This window comes from Eschrichtius robustus, chromosome 6 (genome assembly GCF_028021215.1).
Source record: "Eschrichtius robustus isolate mEscRob2 chromosome 6, mEscRob2.pri, whole genome shotgun sequence".
NCBI lineage: Eukaryota > Metazoa > Chordata > Mammalia > Artiodactyla > Eschrichtiidae > Eschrichtius > Eschrichtius robustus.
The window spans coordinates 137,990,255-138,012,673 of record NC_090829.1 but is presented as its reverse complement, the minus strand read 5'-3'; the positions used below and the strand labels follow the sequence as shown (position 1 = coordinate 138,012,673).

At 39.2% G+C, this 22,419-nt stretch overlaps 1 protein-coding gene across 11 annotated transcripts in view; it reads left to right on the top strand.

The window, feature by feature from the left end:
• SETD4 (SET domain containing 4) overlaps positions 1 to 22,419 on the top strand; it is a 423,911-nt gene that overhangs the window by 252,988 nt on the left and 148,504 nt on the right. For all 11 annotated transcript variants that reach the window (XR_011074349.1, XR_011074350.1, XR_011074348.1 and 8 more), the window contains one exon: positions 18,650 to 18,700. The gene's annotated coding sequence lies outside the window, so the exon portion shown is untranslated. The remainder of the gene's footprint in view (positions 1 to 18,649; positions 18,701 to 22,419) is intronic.

The following is a 22,419-nucleotide window of genomic DNA, read 5'->3' as shown; positions in this document are numbered from 1 at the left end:
CACCCAGCGTTTCCCCTGCCCAATCAGCTGGGGAAGTCTGCCTTGCTCTCAGGCCATGTCCTACGCCCTCAGAGGTCCCTTCTGGGCTGGGTTGGTCCTGGGGACATGGGAGGGAAGCTGGGAGAGAACAGGAGAGGCAGGCAGGAAAGGCCTTCCAGGACTGGAGGAGTGGGAGAGGAGTGGAGGGTGTTTGCCCATCCACTTGAGCCCAGGAAACCTGCTGGGCTGCCAGGTTGGGTCCCCCACTCTCTGAGACCAGAGGCAGGAGGCACACATGGGCCCCTTCTGTTCTGTTGAGCCTAAGCTCCACCCCCCACACCCCCTGGGACTTTTCCAGCCCAGTGGGTCCTAAGCATAGGCCCTGCCCACCACCCAAACCTCGCCCCTGCTTACGACCTGCCCTCCACAACCAAGGCCTTTTCCACTTTTTTTGTTTCTCCTCCTCTTTTTTACTATTGTGGTTCTGTTTTACCTTCTGGTTGTTGTTTCATCTATATTTTTATTTTTATATTTTTTCTAACATATCTGTTAGTTTCCTAGTCTAATTTTCTTTTTTACTTTGTTATTGTTCTCTCTTTTTTTTTTTTTTTTGCTGCCCCACATGGCTTGGGGGATCTTGGTTCACGAGCCAGGGGTCAGACCAAGGCTTCTGTGGTGGAAGCTCTGAGTCTGAACCACTGGACTAACAGAGAACCTCAGACCCGAGGGAATATTCATCGGAGTGAGGTCTCATGGAGGTCCTCATCTCAGCACCAAGACCCAGCTCTACCCAACAGCCTACAAACTGCATTGTTGGAAGCCTCAGGCCAAACAACCAGTAAGACAGGAACACAATCCTACTCATAAAAAAAAGGAAAAGAAAAAGATGAGACGGCAAAAAAATATGTCACAGATGAAGGAGCAAGGTAAAAACCCAAAAGACCCTTTTCAGACCTAGGGACACATACAGACTGAAAGTGAAGGGATGGAAAAAGATATGCCATGCAAATGGAAATGAAAAGACAGCTGGAGTAGCAATACTTGTATCAGATAAAATAGACTTTAAAATAAAGACTGTTACAAGAGACAAGGAAGGACACTACATAATGATCAAGGGGTCAATCCAAGAAGAAGATAGAACAATTATAAATGTTTATGCACCCAACATAGGAGCACCTCAATACATGAGGCAAATGTGAAGAGCCATGAAAGGGGAATCGACAATAACACATTAATAGTAGGGGACTTTAACACCCCACTTACACCAATGGACAGATCATCCAAACAGAAAATAAATAAGGAAACACAAGCTTTAAATGACACAACAGACGAGATAGATTTAATTGATATTTATTGAACATTCCACCCACAAGTGGCAGAATACACTTTCTTCTCAAGTGCACATGGAACATTCTCCAGGATAGATCACATCTTGGGTCACAAATCAAGCCTTGGAAAATTTAAGAAAATTGAAATTTTATCAAGCATCTTTTCTGACCACAACGCTATGAGATTGGAAATCAATTACAGGAAAGAAACCGTAAAAACCACCAAATACATGGAGGCTAAACAGTGCACTACTAAATAACCAAGAGATCACTGAAGAAATCAAAGAAGAAATAAAAAGATACAAAGAAAGAAATGACAATGAAAACACAACGACCCAAAAGCTATGGGACACAGCAAAAGCAGTTCTAAGGGGGAAGTTTACAGCAATTCAGTCTCACCTCAAGAAACAGAAAAGTCTCAAATAAACAATCTAACCCTACACCTAAAGCGACTAGAGAAAGAAGGACAAAGAAAACCCAAAGTCAGTAGAAGGAAAGAAGTCATAAATATCAGAGCAGAAATAAATGAAATAGAAACGAAGAAAACAATAGCAAAGGTCAATAAAACTAAAAGCTGGTTCTTTGTGAAGATAAACAAAATTGATAAACCCTTTGCCAGACTCATCAAGAAAAACAGGGAGAGGATGCAAATCAATAAAATTAGAAATGAAAAAGGAGAAATCACAACTGACAATGCAGAAATATAAAGGATTATAAGAGACTACTACAAGCAACTATATGCCAATAAAATGAACAACCTCTAAGAAATGGACAACTCCTTGGAAAGGTACAATTTTCCAAGACTGAACCAGAAAGAATTAGAAAATATAAACAGACCCATCACAAGTAATGAAATTGAAACTCTAATTAAAAATTTTCTAACCAACAAAAGTCCAGGACCAGATGGCTTCACAGGTGAGTTCTGTCAAACATTTAGAGAAGAGCTAACACTGATCCTTCTCAAACTCTTCCAAAAAATTGCAGAAGGAGGAACATTCCCAAATTCATTCTACAAAGTCACCATCACCCTGATACCAAGACCAGAAAAAAATACCACAAGAAAAGAAAATTATAGGCCAGTATCACTGATGAACATACAGGCAAAAATGCTGAACAAAATACTAGCAAACAGAATCCAACAACGTATTAAAAGGATCATACACCAAGATCAAGTGGGGTTTATCCCAGGAATGCAAGGATTCTTCAATATATGCAAATCAATGTGATACACCATATTAACAAATTAAGGAATAAAAACCATATGATCATATCAATAGATGCAGAAAAAGCTTTCGACAAAATTCAATACCATTTATGATAAAAACTCTCCAGAAAACAGGCATAGAGGGAACCTGCCTCAACATAATAAAGGCCATGTATGACAAACCCACGGCCAACATCGTTCTCAATGGTGAAAAACTGAAAGCATTTCCACTAAGATCAGGAACAAGACAAGGATGTCCACTCTCACCACTCTTATTCAACATAGTTTTGGAAGTCCTAGCCATGGCAATCAGAGAAGAAAAAGAAATAAAAGGAACACAACTTGGAAACGAACAAGTACAATTGTCACTGTTTGCAGATGACATGATACTATACATAGAGAATCCTAAAGATGCCATGAGAAAACTACTAGTGCTAATCAATGAATTTGGTAAAGTGGCAGGATACACAATTAATGCACAAAAATCTCTTGCATTCCTATACACTAACAATGAAAATCAGAAAGAGAAATTAAGGAAACAATCCCATTTACCATCACAACAAAAAGAATAAAATACCTAGGAATAAACCTACTTAAGGAGGTGAAAAACTTTTACTCAGAAAACTATAAAACACTGATGAAAGAAATCAAAGATGACATAAAATGATGGAGAAATATACCATGTTCTTGGATTGGAACAATCAATATTGTGAAAATGACTATAGTACCCAAAGCAATCTAAAGATTCAGTGTAATCCCTATCAAACTACCAATGGCATTCTTCACAGAATTAGAACAAAAATTTTACAATTTGTATGGAAACACAGAAGACCCCGAATAGCCAAAGCAATCTTGAGAAAGAAAACGGAGCTGGAGGAATCAGGCTCTCTGACTTCAAACTATACTACAAAGCTACAGTAATCAAGACAGTATGGTACTGGCACAAAAAGAGAAATATAGATCAACGGTACAGGATAGAAAGCCCAGAGATAAACCCATGCTCATATGGTCAACTAATTTATGACAAAGGAGGAAAGAGCATACAATGGAGAGAAGACAGCCTCTTCAGTAAGTGGTGCTGGGAAAACTGAACAGCTACATGTAAAAGAATGAAATTAGAACACTCCCTCACACCATACACAAAAATAAATTAAAAATGGGTTAGAGACCTAAATGTAAGACCAGACACTCTAAAACTCTTAGCGGAAAACATAGGCAAAACACTCTTTGACATAAACCACAGCAAGATCTTTTTTGACCCACCTCCTAGAGTAATGGAAATAAAAACAAAAATAAACAAATCGGACCTAATTAAACTTCAAAGCTTTAGCACAGCAAAGGAGACCATAAACAAGATGAGAAGACGACCCTCAGAATGGGAGAAAATATTTGCTAATGTAACATCAGACAAAGGATTAATCTCCAAAATATACAAACAGCTCATGGAGCTCAATATCAAAAAAACAAACAATTCAATTAAAAAATGGGCAGAAGACCTAAATAGACATTTCCCCAAAGAAGACATACAGATGGCCAAGAGGCACATGAAAATATGCTCAACATCGCTAATTATTAGAGAAATGCAAATCAAAACTACAATGAGATATCACCTCACACCAGTCAGAATGGCCATTAAGAAAAAATCTGGAAAGGGTGTGGTGAAAAGTGAACTCTCCTGCACTGCTGGTGGGAATGTAAATTGATACAGCCACTGTGGAGAACAGTATGGATGTTCCTTAAAAAACTAAAAATAGAACTACCATATGACCCAGCAATCCCACTATTGGGCATATACCCTGAGAAAACCATAATTCAAAAAGAGACATGTACCACAATGTTCATTGCAGCACTATTTACAATAGCCAGTACATGGAAGCAACGTAAGTGTCCATCGACAGATGAATGGATAAAGAAGATGTGGCATATATATATATATACAATGGAATGTTACTCAGCCATAAAAAGAAACGAAATTGAGTTATTTGTAGTGAGGTGGGTCGACCTAGAGTCTGTCATACAGAGTGAAGTAAGTTAGAAAGAGAAAAACAAACACCGTATGCTAACACATATATATGGAATCTAAAAAAAAAAAAAAATGATACTAATGAATCTAGTGGCAGGGCAGGAATAAAGACGTAGACATAGAGAATGGACTTGAGCCACGGGGTGGAAGGGGCGAAGTGAGAGTAGCATCAACATATATACACTACCGAATGTAAAATAGTTAGCTAGTGGGAAGCAGCTGCATAGTACAGGGAGATCAGCTTGGTACTTTGCAATGACCTAGAGGGGTGGGATAGGGAGGGTGGGAGGGAGGCTCAAGGGGGAGGGGATATGGGGACATATGTATACATATAGCTGATTCACTTTGTTGTACAACAGAAGCTAACGCAGTATTGTGAAGCAATTATACTCCAATAAAGATCTAAAAAAAAAAAAAGAAAGAAATCAACCAGAAAGATTTCATTTACGAAACTGGTTGGAAGACACCTTTGTATTTTAAATCATTGGGACCGTATTGCTTGGGACTCTCAGCTATACTTTCTGTTGTGTTGTGTGAAGGTCCAAATGTCAAAATAATATTTTCTCTCTGGAGTGATATAATGCAATTTCAGGCTGATACCTACCCGTTCCCAAGCCTATAGGCTCAATGGGTGCCTGCCTTTAGGTGGACTCACTGTTCCTGCTCACCTGTGTGGGTACCTTCAGGACTGTTCAGGGACAGTGCCAATGCCAGTACCTTACAGAGGCAGTTGATAGCAGTGCAAACCCGAAATGCTTTAAGAAGAACAATGGAATGTGATTTAATGCTGAGAATGACAGTCTAATTATCTGAGGTCAGAGACCAGCAACTAGTGTTTATGATTGATTTTGGATAGCTGAACGTGGTTTTCTACCTTTGGAGTGAGTCTAGAGGCTGATCTCCTTTAAAAAGGAGTAATTTTCATATCACCTTTAAGAGTATAGGTTAGCAAGTTATGGCCAGTAGGCCAAACGCAGCCCTCAGCCTGTTTTTGTAAACAGTTTTGTGAATGAAGGTAGGTCACAGGCACACTCATTTATTTGATGTATTACCTATGACGACTTACATGCTACAACAGTGGGGTTGAATAATTGTGGCTGAGCCTCTAAGGACTGTAAAGTCTAAAATATTTACTATTTGGCCCTTTACAGGAAAAGTTTGCTACCTCCGTCCTATTGTGTAGGCATTGAGAGACCATATATACCTGGGGACAGCCACATGAGATTGGCTGTCACTGGGACTCTTAACATCCCTCTTCTGCATTTCTTGCCCTCCTACAGGCTGCTATTTAATTTAATTTATTTAATTTAATTTATTTAATTGTATTTATTTTATTTTATTTTAAAACCACCTTCAAATACCCACGTCCTCTTACTTTCTTAGGATTCAGTGGAAAGATATATCTCTCCATATAAAATGGTTAGTGGGTTGCAATGCTAAAGAAATTTATATCAAAATATTAGAAGTTCAATGTGATATTCTTGCAGTTTTTCTATAGGTTTGGAATTTTTTTTTTAACTGAAGAGATTAACAAAAAATTGAGAAATTAGAAGGAATTTATCCTCAAGTATACACACACATGTTTACAGACACATATGTAGAAAAATATCCATTATAGCACTATTTACAATAAGCAAAGATTAATAGACATAAATGTCTGTTAACGTGGTTAAATAGTGGCACGTTCATTCATTCATACAATGGATGACTGTGCAGCTATAAAAAAGGAGATGACCCTTTTTAACTTTTGGAAGATTTAAATGTTAAATGCAGAGCAGTTTGATATGTTTCAGTGGTATGGAAAAGAGGGAAGGATACGATGGAATATAGAGATATAGCTATAGATTTTTTCAAATAAATATTCAGTCTCTGGAAAGTCATATAGGAAACTGGTAACATTGGTTGCCTCCGATCCTGGGAGATGAGTTAAGAAAGGAGGCATTTTTCCATATAACCTTTCTAATTTTTGAGTTTCTAACCATGCAAGCAAATTACTTTTTCAAAAAGTAAAAAGTAAGAGAACATTTTTTAAAAAAGGAAAAAAAGTGTAGGTGTGTTGCTCATATTGAGTTACCCAAGTGACGTAATTGGCCAAGGTCAACATCCCTGTTAGTAAACATCAGGCTGAACCCATGTCTAAACCAGAGCCCAGAAGCTACTCAAAAGAGAGTTCGAGGTGGAATGAAGGCTTTGCTCTGACAGAGATGAGAACATTCATTGTCTTTTTTTAAATCCACTGACTCTGCTGGCAAAATATTGAGAAACTTCAATCAGAAGCGAACATTAACTAATGTGTTTGACTATTTCCACTTTGCTCCTCTGAAGGCTGCTTAACCTGACTGAGGAGTGGGTTAATGCAACTACGACCGCTGAAAATTCCTATGGTGTTAAGGGATGCAGAAATGTAGTGCTTACATTTTAATTATTAAAGCTTAGATTTACCAATAAGCTACACCCACTGCTGGATTTTTACTGCCCAACCAGACCCCAGGGACTATTTTTAGCACCTAGATGCAGCCTTCCAGGGAAGCTTTCTCTGGTGTGTGATCCTTCATCTTCCTCCCCACCCTGCTCCTGCTGCCATATGGATAAATTTTCCCCATAGTAGTATATTATTTTTGATGTTCTTCATTATTCTTTAATGTCCTAAACTTTTTCCAATGCAAATATACTACCTGAAGTAATTCTCACCTATGCAACTTGAAAGTAATTATTTTAATCAAGTTAAAAAAACCTTTGTGTATAGACACAGTAATGTACCCATATTACAAGTCTACAATGAATATTACAAGCTGAATGAAGTTTCATAAACCGAACAATCCTTGATCAAGAAACAGAACCTTAATTGCATCCAGAAGCCCTCCTCCGCCCCCTGTCCAGTTTCTACCCACTGGTCTCTCTCAAGTATAACCATTATCCTGACTTACTTTTGTACTTTATATAAATGGAATCATACACGATGTATTGCTTTGTGTTGGTTTCTTTTATTCATCTAAATTGTTGCATGAAACTGTAGACTTCTCATCCTCACTGCTGTATGGATTTCTATGAAGTAACCATATCACAGTTTATTTATCCATTGTGCCGATGATGGGCATATAGCTAGTTTCCAGTTTAGGGTTATTATAAGTGGTGCTACTGTGAGCATGTTTGTATGTATTTTTTGAGGAATATTTGTACACATTTCTGTTACCTCTATCTAAGAGTACAGTTTCTGGGTTACAGGGTACGTATACGTTTAGCTTTAGCACAGCTAAATTCGCGTGAATCAGCTTACCAGGAGGGCTTGGTCAACCACAGATCTTGGGACTCGCCTGGAGTTTCTGATTCAGTAGGTCTGGGGTGAGGCCCGAGAATTTGTACTTGTGAAAAGTTCCAGGCGATGCTGGTGCTCCTGGTCCAGGGACCACACTTTGAGAACCTTTGCTTAGCAGATGCTGCCAAACAGTTTTACAAAATATTTGTACCAGTTGACCCTCCTGCCAGCAGCATAGGAGAATGCCAGTTGCTCCATTTGGTATTAGCCTCCTTCTTTTAAATTTCAGCCATACGGATTGAAAAGGAAGGTTATCTTCTTGTGGTTTTAATTTACCTTTCCCTAGCGGCTAATGAAGTTGAGCTCCTTTCCATAAGTTTATTGGCCATTTGGATATCTTTTAATGTGAAGTCTGTGTTAAAGTCTTTTGCTCATTTTTCTATTGGGTTTTCTTTCTCTTTCTGATTGAGACCTAGGAATTCTTTATTTATTCTGGGCATCCGTTGTTTGTAGGAGTTTTTTTTTTTTATGTTGTTCATAGTGAATTTCAATTGTTGATTGACTATCCTTTTCTTTTTTTAACATCTTTATTGGAGTATAATTGCTTTACAATGGTGTGTTAGTTTCTGCTTTATAACAAAGTGAGTCAGCTATACATATACATATATTCCCATATCTCTTCCCTCTCCCATCTTCCTCCCTCCCACCCTCCCTATCCCACCCCTCTAGGTGGTCACAAAGCACTGAGCTGATCTCCCTGTGCTATGCGGCTGCTTCCCACTAGCTATCTATTTTACGTTTGGTAGTGTATATATGTACATGCCACTCTCTCACTTTGTCCCAGCTTACCCTACCCCCTCCCCGTGTCCTCAAGTCCATTCTGTAGTAGGTCTGCGTCTTTATTCCCATCCTGCCCCTAGGTTCTTCATGACCTTTTTTTTTTTTTCTGTTTTTTAGATTCCATATATATGTGTTAGCATACGGTGTTTGTTTTTCTCTTGCTAACTTACTTCACTCTGAATGACAGACTCTAGGTCCATCCACCTCACTACAAATAACTCAATTTCGTTTCTTTTTATGGCTGAGTAACATTCCATTGTATATATGTGCCACATCTTCTTTATCCATTCATCTGTTGATGGACACTTAGGTTGCTTCCATGTCCTGGCTATTGTAAATAGTGCTGCAGTGAACATTGTGGTACATGTCTCTTTTTGAATTATGGTTTTCTCAGGGTATATGCCCAATAGTGGGATTGCTGGGTCATATGGTAGTTCTATCTATTTTTAGTTTTTTAAGGAACATCCATACTGTTCTCCACAGTGGCTGTATCAATTTACATTCCCACCAGCAGTGCAGGAGAGTTCACTTTTCATCACACCCTTTCCAGATTTTTTCTTAATGGCCATTCTGACTGGTGTGAGGTGATATCTCATTGTAGTTTTGATTTGCATTTCTCTAATAATTAATGATGTTGAGCATATTTTCATGTGCCTCCTGGCCATCTGTATGTCTTCTTTGGGGAAATGTCTATTTAGGTCTTCTGCCCATTTTTTAATTGAATTGTTTGTTTTTTTGATATTGAGCTCCACGAGCTGTTTGTATATTTTAGAGATTAATCCTTTGTCTGTTGTTACATTAGCAAATATTTTCTCCCATTCTGAGGGTCGTCTTTTCGTCTTGTTTATGGTCTCCTTTGCTGTGCTAAAGCTTTGAAGTTTAAGTAGGTCCAATTTGTTTATTTTTGTTTTTATTTCCATTACTCTAGGAGGCGGGTCAAAAAAGATCTTGCTGTGGTTTATGTCAAAGAGTGTTTTTCCTATGTTTTCCTCAAAGAGTTTTATAGTGTCTGGTCTTACATTTAGGTCTCTAACCCATTTTTAATTTATTTTTGTGTATGGTGTGAGGGAGTGTTCTAATTTCATTCTTTTACATGTAGCTGTTCAGTTTTCCCAGCACCACTTACTGAAGAGGCTGTCTTTTCTCCATTGTATATTCTTCCCTCCTTTATCAAAAATAAGGTGACCATATGTATGTGGGTTTATCTCTGGGCTTTCTATCCTGTTCCATTGATCTATATTTCTCTTTTTGTGCCAGTACCATACTGTCTTGATTACTGTGGCTTTGTAGTATACTCTGAAGTCAGGGAGCCTGATTCCTCCAGCTCCATTTTTCTTTCTCAAGATTGCTTTGGCTATTCAGGGTCTTTTGTGTTTCCATACAAATTGTGAAAGTTTTTGTTCTAGTTCTGTGAAAAATGCCATTGGTAGTCTGATAGGGATTGCATTGAATTTGTAGTTTGCTTTGGGTAGTATAGTCATTTTCACAATGTTGATTCTTCCAATCCAAGAACATGGTTTATCTCTCCATCTGTTTGTATTGTCTTTAATTTCTTTCATCAGTGTCTTATAGTTTTCTGCGTGCAGTCTTTTGTCTCCTTAGGTAGGTTTATTCCTAGGTATTTTATTCTTTTTGTTGCAGTGGTAAATGGGAGTGTTTCCTTAATTTCTCTTTCAGATTTTTCATCATCAGTGTATAGGATTGCAAGAGATTTCTGTGCATTAATTGTGTATCCTGCTACTTTACCAAATTCATTGATTAGCTCTAGTAGTTTTCTGGTAGCGTCTTTAGAATTCTCTATGTATAGTATCATGTCCTCTGCAAACAGTGACAGCTTTACTTCTTCTTTTCTGATTTGGATTCCTTTTATTTCTTTTTCTTCTCTGATTGCTATGGCTAAAACTTCCAAAGCTGTGTTGAATAATAGTGGTGAGGGTGGGCAACCTTGTCCTTTCCTGGTCTTAGAGGAAATGGTTTCCACCAAATGGTTTTTCACCATTGAGAATGATGTTGGCTGTGGGTCTGTCATATATGGCCCTTATTATGTTGAGGTAAGTTCCCTCTATGCCTACTTTCTGGAGGGTTTTTATCATAAATGGGTGTTGAATTTTGTCAAAAGCTTTTTTTGCATCTGTTGAGATGATCATTTGGTTTTTCTCCTTCAATTTGTTAATATGGTTTACCACATTGATTGATTTGCGTATTTTGAAGAATCCTTGCATTCCTGGGATAAACCCCACTTGATCCTGGTGTATGATTCTTTTAATGTGCTGTTGGATTCTGTTTGCTAGTATTTTGTTGAGGACTTTTGCATCATGTTCATCAGTGATATTGGCCTAAGAAAGTTTTCTTTCTTTGTGACATCTTTGTCTGGTTTTGGTATCAGGGTGATGGTGGCCTCATAGAGTGAGTTTGGGAGTGTTCCTCCCTCTGCTATATTTGGAAGAGTTTGAGGAGGATAGGTGTTAGCTGTTCTCTAAATGTTTGATAGAATTCGCCTGTGAAGCCATCTGGTCCTGGGCTTTTGTTTGTTGGAAGATTTTTAATCACAGTCTCAATTTCAGTGCTTGTGATTGGTCAGTTTTTATTTTCTATTTCTTCCTGGTTCAGTCTCAGAAGGCTGTACTTTTCTAAGAATTTGTTCATTTCTTCTAGGTTGTCCATTTTATTGGCATATTGTTGCTTGTAGTAATCTCTCATGATCATTTGTATTTCTGCAGTATCAGTTGTTACTTCTCCTTTTTCATTTCTAATTCTATTGATTTGAGTCTTCTCCCTTTTTTTCTTGATAAGTCTGGCTAATGGTTTATCAATTTTGTTTATCTTCTCAAAGAATCAGCTTTTAGTGTTATTGATCTTTGCTATTGTTTCCTTCATTTCTTTTTCATTTATTTCTCATCTGATCTTTATGATTTCTTTCCTTCTGCTAACTTTGGGGTTTTTTTTTTGTTCTTCTTTCTCTAACTGCTTTAGGTGTAAGGTTAGGTGTTTATTTGAGATGTTTCTTGTTTCTTGAGGTAGGATTGTATTGCTATAAACTTCCCTCTTAGAATTGCTTTTGCTGCATCCCATAGGTTTTGGGTCGTCGTGTTTTCGTTGTCTTTTGTTTCTAGGTATTTTTTGATTTCCTCTTTGATTTCTTCAGTGATCTCTTGATTATTTAGTAATGTATTGTTTAGCCTCCATGTGTTTGTATTTTTTACAGATTTTTTCCTGTAATTGATACCTAGTCTCATAGCGTTGTGGTCGGAAAAGATACTTGATACGATTTCAATTTTCTTAAGTTTACCAAGGGTTGATTTGTGACCCAAGATATGATCTATCCTGGAGAATGTTCCATGAGCACTTGAGAATAAAGTGTATTCTGTTGTTTTTGGATGGAACTTTCTATAAATATCAATTAAGTCCATCTTGTTTAATGTATCATTTAAAGCTTGTGTTTCCTTATTGATTTTCATTTTGGATGATCTGTCCATTGGTGAAAGTGGGGTGTTAAAGTCCCCTACTATGATTGTGTTACTGTCAATTTCCCCTTTTATGGCTCTTACCATTTGCCTTATGTATTGAGGTGCTCCTATGTTGGGTGCATAAATATTTACAATTTTTATATCTTCTTCTTGGATTGATCCCTTGATCATTATGTAGTGTCCCTCTTTGTCTCTTGTAAGAGTCTTTATTTTACAGTCTATTTTGTCTGATATGAGAATTGTTACTCCAGCTTTCTTTTGATTTCCTTTCGCATGGCATATCTTTTTCCATCCCCTCACTTTCCGTCTGTATGTGTCCCTAGGTCTGAAGTGGGTCTCTTGTAGACAGCATATATATGGGTCTTGATTTTGTATCCATTCAGCCAGTCTATGTCTTTTGGTTGGAGCATTTAATCCATTTACATTCAAGGTTATTATCGATATGTATATTCCTATTACCATTTTCTTAACTGTTTTGGTTTTGTTATTGTAGGGCTTTTCCTTTTCTTGTGTTTCCTGCCTAGAGAAGTTCCTTTAGCATTTATTGTAAAGCTGGTTTGGTGGTGCTGAATTCTCTTAGCTTTTGCTTCTCTGTAAAGGTTTTAATTTCTCCATAGAATCTGAATGAGATCCTTGCTGGGTAGAGTAATCTTGGTTGTAGGTTTTTCCCTTTTATCACTTTAAATATGTCCTGCCACTCCCTTCTGGCTTGCAGAGTTTCTGCTGAAAGATCCGCTGTTAACCTTATAGGGATTCCCTTGTATGTTATTTGCTGTTTTTTCCCTTGCTGCTTCTAATATTTTTTCTTTGTATTTAATTTATGATAGTTTGATTAGTATGTGTCTTGGCGTGTTTCTGCTTGAATTTATCCTGTATGGGACTCTCTGCGCTTCCTGGATTTTTGACTGTTTCCTTTCCCATATTAGGGAAGTGTTGAACTATAATCTCTTCAAATATTTTCTCAGTCCCTTTCTTTTTCTCTTCTTCTTTTGCGACCCATATAATTCAAATGTTGGCGCATTTAATGTTGTCCCAGAGGTCTGTGAGAGTGTCCTCAATTCTTTATTTTCTTTTTTCTTAATTCTGCTCTGTGGTAGTTATTTCCACTCTTTTATCTTCCAGGTCACTTATCTGTTCTTCTGCCTCAGTTATTCTGGTATTGATTCCTTGTAGAGAATTTTTAATCTCATTTTTTGTGTTGTTCATCATTGTTTGTTTGCTCTTTAGTTCTTCTAGGTCCTTGTTAATCGTTTCTTGTATTTTCTCCATCCTCTTTCCAAGATTTTGGATCATCTTTACTATCATTATTCTGAATTCTTTTTCAGGTAGACTGCCTATTTCCTCTTCATTTGTTTAGTCTGGTGGGTTTTTACCTTGCTCCTTCATCTGCTGCGTGTTTCTCTGTCTTCTCATTTTGCTTAACTTGCTGTGTTTGGGGTCTCCTTTTCGCAGGCTGCAGGTTCGTAGTTCCTGTTGTTTTTGGTGTCTGCCCCTAGTGGCTAAGTTTGGTTCAGTGGGTTATATAGGCTTCCTGGTGAGGGGGACTGGTGCCTGTGTTCTGGTGGGTGGGGCTGGATCTTGTCCTTCTGGTGGGTAGGGCCACGTATGGTGCTGTGTTTTGGGGTGTCTGTGAGCTTAGTATGCCTCTCTGCTCATGGGTGGGGTTGTGTTCCTGTCTTGCTAGTTGTTTGGCATAGGGTGTTCAGCACTGGAGCTTGCTGGTTATTGAGTGGAGCTGGGTCTTAGCATTGAGATGGAGATCTGTGGGAGATCTTTCGCCGTTTGATATTACATGGAGCTGGTAGGTCTCTGGTGGACTAATGTCCTGAACTTGGCTCTCCCACTTCAGAAGCACATGCCTGACACCCGGCCAGAGCACCAAGACCCTGTCAGCCACACGGCTCAGAAGAAAAGTGAGAAAAAAGGAAAGAAAGAAAGAAAAAAATAAAATAAAATAAAGTTATTAAAATAAAAAATTCAAAAAATTATTAAAAATAAAAAAATTAAAAAGTAATAAAAAAAGAAAAAAAAAGAAAGAAAGAAAGAAGGGAGCAACAAAACCAAAAAACAAATCCACCAATGATAACAAGCACTAAAAACTATCCAAAAAAAAAAAAAAAACACCCAAAAAAACAAACAAACAAAAAAACGGACATACAGAACCCTAGGACAAATGGTAAAAGGAAAGGTACACAGACAAAATCACAGAAAGAAGTATACACATAAACACTCACAAAAGGAGAAAAAGGAATATATATATATATATATCTATATGTAAAAATAAAGGAGGAAGAGAGCTACCAAATCAATAAACAAATCTACCAATGATAATAAACTCTAAATACTAAACTTAGATAAACCTAAAACCAGAAACAAATTAGATGCAGAAAGCAAACCCCAAGTCTACAGTTGCTCTCAAAGTCCACTGCCTCAATTTTGGGTTGATTCGTTGTCTGTTCAGGTATGCCACAGATGCAGGGTACATCAAGTTGATTGTGTAGATTTAATCCACTGCTCCTGAGGCTGCCTGGAGAGATGTCCCTTTCTCTTCTTTGTTCACACAGCTCCTGGGGTTCAGCTTTGGACGTGGCCCTGCCTCTGTGTGTAGGTTGCCTGAGGGCATCTGTTCCTGCTCAGACAGGACGGGGTTAAAGGAGCAGCTGCTTCGGGGGCTCTGGCTTACTCAGGCCGGGGGGAGGGAGGGGTACGGAATGCGGGGCGAGCCTGTGGCGGCAGAGGCCGAAGTAACGTTGCACCAGCCTGAGGCTCGCCATGTGTTCTCCTGGGAAAGTTGTCCCTGGATCACAGGGCCCTGGCAGTGGCGGGCTGCACAGGCTCCCGGGAGGGTAGATGTGGAGAGTGACCTGTGCTCACACACAGGCTTCTTGGTGGCAGCAGCAGCAGCCTTAGCATCTCATGCCCGTCTCTGGGGTCCACGCTGATAGCCGCAGCTCACGCCCGTCTCTGGAGCTCGTTTAGGCGGCGCTCTGAATCCCCTCTCCTCGCGCACCCCGAAACAGTGGTCTCTTGCCTCTTAGGCAGGTCCAGACTTTTCCCTGGACTCCCTCCTGGCTAGCTGTGGTGCACTAGCCCCTTCAGGCTGTGTTCACGCCGCCAACCCCAGTCCTCTCCCTGCGATCCGACCTCTGAAGCCTGAGCCTCAGCTCCCAGCCCCTGCCCACCCCGGCGGGTGAGCAGACAAGCCTCTCGGGCTGCTGAGTGCTGGTCAGCACCGATCCTCTGTGTGGGAATCTCTCCACTTTGCCCTCTGCACCCCTATTGCTGTGCTCTCCTCCGTGGCTCTGAAGCTTCCCCCCGCCACCCCCTGCCTCTGCCAGTGAAAGGGCTTCCTAGTGTGTGGAAACTTCTGCTTCACAGCTCCCTCCCAGAGGTGCAGGTCCTGTCTCTATTCTTTTGTCTCTGTTTTTTCTTTTTTCTTTTGCTCTACCCAGGTACGTGGGGAGTTTCTTGCCTTTTGGGAAGTCTGAGGTCTTCTGCCAGCGTTCAGTAGGTGTTCTGTAGGTGTTGTTCCACATGTAGATGCATTTCTGATGTATCTTTGGGGAGGAAGGTGATCTCCACATCTTACTCCTCCACCATCTTGAAGGTCTCCTCTTGTTGGAGTTTTTGTTGTAAGCATCTTTTCCCACTCTGTGGGTTGCCTTTTCATTTTCTTAATAGTAATGAATAGAAATTCCTAATTTTAATATAATTTAATTCATCTTTTTTTCCGTTAAAGGTTAGTTTTTATTTTTTATTTTTTTGTGCTATTTAAGGAATCTTTGCCTACTCCAAGGTCATGAAGACGTTCTCTTATTTTTTTTCAAAGATTTATTTTTTCCCTCTTATATTTAGATTAAAAATCATCTGGAATTGATTTTTGTGTTTTATTGCATTTCTGTGAGATATTTTCATATACTAAAATAATCTTCCTTAAGGCCCTGTTTAAAATTCACCTCTTTGTCTCCATTTTTAGTACTTTTAAGAAATATCAATGTCATATAGAAACTTTTAGCAAATTCAAGAGATCTTTTTAAACTTACAATTGTATTGAAAGCAATGCTTCAAATAATAAACACTTTATATTTACTCAGGGTAGGCTTACTTTCAACAGAGCCAAATTTAGGGCAGTTATTGAAACTTTTAAGTAACATAAAGCACTTTTTTCATCTGGTGCCAAAAGTATAATGCTCACAATAATTTATATTTAATTTTTAATACAGTTATCTATCATGAGTAATTATGTGGGCTGCTCCCAGTATTCCATTCTCCGTTATGTGGTTTTCCTGAAGACTGTGGTTTCTTTGTATAACTACTGGGAATTATTACCTTGCTGATGAATTTCTCTTCTGAAGAGATATCAACTACGAATTTCAGTGTCGTATTTTTTCACTTTAACTTACAAAACAGGCACGGTGTCTGGGTGCTCCCTTTATTTCTCGAATGTTTAGAAACAAAGCACTCTTTGTGTTTAAAGAAATATTTTAGCAAGACTGTGCTACTTCATGATAAATACCTTTAAAATTGGCTGAACGAATTGATTAAAATTACTCTACATGTTTTGCCATGTCATTTCGGAGCAGCCTGCTTTCTTTGGCCAACAGTGTGCTTGAATAGTCAAGAAAGCCCCTTGGTATTTGGTGGTCAGACTGGCTATGCCATTTTGCACAGAAGGAGTGAAATTTGGCTTAGAAATTAGATTGGCAATTAAGAACTTTTAGAAAGATTGAAAAAAAATTGTACCCCAACTGTAAGGTCTGTTAGTTTTACTCCTTTTTCTCACTACCAAGAAACAGACCCCTCTAGAATGCAAGCCCCATGAGGGCAGGTTTTGTTCACCACTTCATCTCCATCATCCAAAGCAAAGCAGTGCTTGGCACTTGTAGCTGCTCAATTACTGTTTCTGAGCTGTAAGTAAGAATGAATGAATCCTTATGCCTTTAAAGGGTGGGATGCAGGCATGTGTGGATTTAGAAGGCAGCCAAGGCTTCCGTCTTTGCCCTCTCTCATCTCTGAGCTATCCTGAGGGCCTTTTGTAGGGAATGCTCAGGCCACAATGGATGCTTCCTAGCTCAGCCTTTTTGAGCTTGTAGACTGTAAAGGACATGGATTGCTTCCCCCAAACTTCCATCCTCCAGCCCCAAATATGAGGAGGAGTTGAAGATGAAACCAGAATTGCAAACTTTAGGAAGCACGAAGGTTATGATATTCCTGCTGGTAATAGTTGGTTTAGGAAAGATGAATGTAAGATGAAAGGATGAATACATTTGTAGACACGTTTAGGAGGCTTTGACACTATAAAATTTAACAAGAAGACCTCAGTTAATTGCAGCTGGCTAACTATTCAGACCACAAATTACAGACTCGTTCACAAGTTACACACAATTAAGATTTAACCTAAATTTAAAAAAATGACTATAGGATTTGCTTATGATGGTATAAGGTCTTTGTGAAACAGCCAAAAGGAAATAAGCATTTAATGGAACTGGCTCGAAGGAGAGACATCAAAAATAAACTTGAGGACCATTCACAGTTATTCAGGTGCTGGCTGAAAGCACATGAGTGGATGAGCTGACTGGGGCTCATTTTCCTGTCAGTGGGACCTGGGAGTAGAGGAAGAGAGAAAATGAGATGTATGCCATCTCACCTCTGATTTTCAGAACCTAGATACACCTGCCAATTGTTATTGATTTTAGATTAGCTCAAACCATTGTAGTTCAGTCATTTAATTCGGAGTAGTGGCCTAAAGCATAAAGCACTCTACTATCCTTTCCTTTCAAGTTTTTATCCACTGCTCATATGTGGTGATGCACTTCCTACATGCTGTTCATGTATTGACAGGTGGTTCTACCTCTTTGTTTGCTGTATTAATCTCTTCTCAAGTTCTTTGAGGTGAACAACCCATTTCCTTTTTAGCTACCCATGGTGCTTGACGTAAAGGAGTCTCTGCTGAGCTTCTTAAACTTGTGTGTATCACTTTAACTATGCCACAAGGTGAAAAGTAGATATGTGGGGCAAGGAAACTTCTAGAAGAGCATCTGATCTTATCTCTCCACACTCTCTACATTTATTTCAATGATAATTCATATGGATGTATACTATTTTCTCCATTGTATTTTGTGGTCACTGACAGGCTGTTTGACTTTGGGAAAATTACAGCTAGTTTGTGATACCATTAAAGCATTGTATAGACTACTTAAGAAAGCTCTAGAGAAATTTGCATCCAAGAAATAGCATAGTTTAGTATTTATCTTTCCCTGGACAGCACAAAAACTAAGGCAACTTTCCTTTGATATTATACAGTAAAAAAAAGACCCAGTTTATATAGTTTATGAACAAGAAAACTTCTCAGTTAGATATGTGACAGTATTTAACTTATAAGGCATGTTACAGGATTATTCTGAAGTTTCATGTTGATAATAATAATGATACTAGTATTACCAAAGTAGTCATCATAAATAGGCTATTGTGTGTCAGGCACTTTGCTGTTTTATACATATTATTTCATTTAATCTATAGATAACCTTCTGAAATAATTTTAATGCTTTACAGGTGGGGAAAATGAGACTCAGAGAAATTAAGCAGTTTGATGGACCACACTAGGTAAGTGACAGAACCACGTGGTTGAACATGTCTGTCTGACTTCAAAGCCCTTGTGTTCCGTAATTAAGCTGAAACTTTGGGTTCAAGAGACAGCTGACCTTTGGGTGTGTAAGAGAAAGCTACTAGTGAGAAGAAGAAAAGTTGTGATGGAAAACTCTAGAATAAAAATCATGGTATCTTTAAAAAGATCTTTGTTAGAGCCTTGAGTATTGGGGAGTGGCAGAAAAACAGTGACTTACCCATGGAAAGAGTCATTTAACATACAGCAAAAAATTTATTAAGCAATTGTCATGTGCCAGGTAATGAGCTAGGTACTCAACAGTGAATAGATCATGGGCTTGCTTTTCTGATCTTATATCCTACAGAGTGAATACTTCTCTGTGCTGTACTCTCTTCTTCCCTAAGAATTCAAAAGAGAAATAGAGAAATTCATTAAAACGCAACGTCAGATGACTTTCCAGGTTTATAACTAACTGGTTTCATGAGAAGAATGGAAAAATTTCATCCAAGACAGGAAATAATACATAGAGCATGAGCAGATAGCCATCTTTGAAAAAATCTTTCCTTTCTTCTGTTAATATTGGAATATCATACAGTTATTCTCCTAGAATGTTGAAATTGGTATAAAATATTTTTAGATGCCATCCAGTGTAAATGTCATTTTTGCCATCCTGCTTGGCCTGAAAATTGGATATGTTTCTTAGGAATGTTGAGAAAGGGTGAGGAGGAAAAGAAGAGTGAGCACAAATTCCAATCAGCCCTTTTCTGATCCAGTCAAGTCTGTTCCATAGTGTTGCGAGTTCCTTGTCATGGGCCGTCGTGGGAAATTAGAGCCGACGGCTGGAAACTGTTCATATAGTTTTTTTATTTTTCCTTTCAAGTAAGCTGTATTAAATCACACCAAAAAGAGCTGACATATTTAAAATCCTGGCTATTATAATACATTAAGCACAGTAAAAATCTGCCTGGTTTTCACAACTTGAGATCACCTGGCATGGATGCTTTGTGGACATATTAGAATTGGCTACACTCCCCAGGCACATGAGGCCGTCCCTATGCTTATCTTGCATTTCGTAGTGGAAAGTCTCCTTGGCTTTCAGTTCCAGCCTTCTCATCACCACGTTGTAGCAGGCATAGCAACAGGGTAATGCAGGGCAGCTCCTTGGTTTCCACTGCTACTGCCCCAGGTTCTGGTGAACACTGAAAAGTGACCAACAAGGAAGTAAAAACTGGCAAGAATAGCTAACCAATGAGAATATCAACCTCAGAACAATGAAATGCAAGGATTCACCTATAAAACAATAGCCTGCAGATCAGTGTTGCTTATATACACACATTTAAAGACCAGGTTGGAATCTTACAGAAGTCTCTGGGGACAGAGTGGATTTGTCCACAGCCCGATGGCTACTTGGAGTTGTCCTTGGATGTCCCCAGCATCCACGTTCAGTGGGATCAATTCCAGTGATGGGGGCCATATGGCGTCACCATCTGAAAATCAGTGTCCGAGGGACTACACTAGTACATTTAAATTTCTCTGCTAGTGTTTTTCATGAAAAGCAGTTTTAAAAATATTAAGTTTATTTTTAAAGACATTTTGTATCTTACTTTTTTTGTCCTTATTTTGCCTGTTTTTCTACGAGTGTTTCCATTTCTTTATCTCTTGTCACAATTTGCATGATGTGCTAACCAAGAAGGAAAAAATGACAAGTAGAGAGAGTAAGCACTTAGCAAATTATCAGATGAATGGATCATTACTCCCTAAGAAGCAGGCCTCCTGTAATTTTCTGACTGCATGTAATTTTCTGATAGAAGCCACTTGACGATTGGGAGCAAATGAAGCAATTGGGAATTTTGAGAATGATGAGTGTTGCCATGTGTTTAAGCCTGTGCTTTGGAATAAAACCACATTATCTTTTCCTTTGCTTTGTGAATCTGAACCTATACTGAAATGTCCTAGGGGATGTAATTCTAACTAGATTATATTCAAGTTCAGTTTTGGAAAAGTTAGGTTACATATGGCCTCCTAAAAACGTGAATGTAACTTCTAGAGTTTCTCACTCTCAGAAATGAGAGCTAAAGGTATTTTTAGCAATGACAGTTGAATGGAGACAGTGATCTATTGGTCTGATGCCTCTTTTTATGACATTACCTCCTGAAATGTTGCATATTTTCATGCTTAGAAATACCCTCTAACTTTGTAACGTACTCTGAGGATTGTATTGTATCCATTCTTTGCTCTGTAAATCACATAATGGCTGTTGTACAAAAGCAGTAAGATCTGACCTGCTGTCTGATCTATGGAATGGGTGTCACGCAGTTCATCTTAGGCTCCTGAAAGGCTGGAGGGGCTGTTCTTCGCAGGTCAGCATTCTGGGCCCGAGGCCACGGCGGTTCTTACTCCGCGGGAAAGATACCCTGAGTGTAGGAATAACACCAAAGCTGCCTGTCCCTTCACGTTTTAGAGTTTCTCCAGCAGCCGGACTACAAACCAAAGTGCGGTTTCCACGTGAAAGCTGAGATGAATATTCACTTGGAAATTCAATTCAGCAAGCACAAGGGTCACAGCATTGCCCAATTTCAGGGGCACTATTCACAGAGAAAGAGTGCCGTGTTTGGACTGATCAAACAGTGCCATCTTTAACCAAAAGTGAGGAAATGGTGCTGCTTAAAATTCATCCGCAAGCCCATGACTTTTTTTTTTTTTTTAATAAATTTATTTATTTTATTTTTCTTTGGCTGCATTGGGTCTTCGTTGCTGTGCACGGGCTTTCTCTAGTTGCGGCGAACGGGGGCTACTCTTCGTTGCAGTGTGCGGGCTTCTCATTGTGGCGGCTTCTCTTGTTGCGGAGCACAGGCTCTAGGCGCGCAAGCTTCAGTAGTTGTGGCATGCGGGCTCAGTAGTTGTGGCTCACGGGCTCTAGAGCATAGGCTCAGTAGTTGTGGCGCACGGGCTTAGTTGCTCCGCGGCATGTGGGATCTTCACGGACCAGGGCTCGAACCGGTGTCCCCTGCATTGGCAGGCGGATTCTTAACCACTGCACCACCAGGGAAGCCCAAACCCATGACTTTTAATATAAAGCAGAGAACCTGGATAAGCCGCTTGTGCCTGTAGCCCATTATGCCAGTGATATTGGAAACATTGGCAGAAGATTATTGTCAAGCAAAGTCAATGTCTAAGGCCAAGGCTAGAAGAGAGGTATGAGTGAAACTGAATACAACTATCTTGATTAAAGAAGCTCAGAAAATCAGGAACACCAGGCTCTAAGTGCATGTATTTGGATGGGGGTTGGGGGTTGGAGGATGGAGAATGTTTTGGAGAATTGACAATTGGTTTTATGGTTTTTCCTTCCCGTCCACCTCCTCTCCAGCTCTTACCCCTCTCTCCTCTTCATCTTTTTCTTAGGTGACAAAAATTGCAAGTTGACCTCATTATCTATTTCCCCTTTACTCAATTCTTATAGAACAATTTTTAGTGGGGTACATGGACTTCTTCCCACCCCAATTCACTTCTCAGTCTCCTTTGTAGTTGGATGAAGCTACATGGGTGTGTCCTGGAATATAAACAGGTGTTGTGAGTGCACCTTCTGGCTTGTGCCTTTAAGGGGAGGCACGCTTTTCCTTTCCGTCTCGCCTTATTGGAATGAGGGTGAGGTAATGAACCATCTTAGACCATGCAGATGAGAGAAAGGCTCTCAGAATGATAGGGCACCAAGGTAGAA